This window comes from Oncorhynchus kisutch, linkage group LG10 (assembly GCF_002021735.2).
Source record: "Oncorhynchus kisutch isolate 150728-3 linkage group LG10, Okis_V2, whole genome shotgun sequence".
Classification (NCBI taxonomy): domain Eukaryota; kingdom Metazoa; phylum Chordata; class Actinopteri; order Salmoniformes; family Salmonidae; genus Oncorhynchus; species Oncorhynchus kisutch.
In genome coordinates, this window is record NC_034183.2 from 4,516,107 (window position 1) to 4,516,662 (window position 556).

The following is a 556-nucleotide window of genomic DNA, read 5'->3' on the forward strand; positions in this document are numbered from 1 at the left end:
GGCTGTTACCACCCGTAGGCTGTTACCACCAGTAGACTGTTACCACCACCAGACTGTTACCACCAGACTGTTACCACCAGACTGTTCACCACCAGACTGTTACCACCACCAGACTGTACCACCACCAGACTGTTACCACCCAGACTGTACCACCAGACTGTTACCACCAACCAGACTGTTACCACCACCAGGCTGTTACCACCACCAGACTGTTACCACCACCAGACTGTTACACCAGACTGTTACCACCAGACTGTTACCACCACCAGACTGTTACCACCACCAGACTGTTACCACCAGACTGTTACCAACCAGACTGTTACCACCACCAGACTGTTACCACCAGAAGGTTACCCACCAGACTGTTACCACCACCAGACTGTTACCACCCGACTGTTACCACCAGACTGTTACCACCACCAGACTGTTACCACCACCAGACTGTTACCACCAGACTGTTACCACCACCAGGCTGTTACCACCAGACTTACCACACCAGACTGTTACCACCACCAGACTGTTACCACCACCAGACTGTTACCACCACCAGACTGTA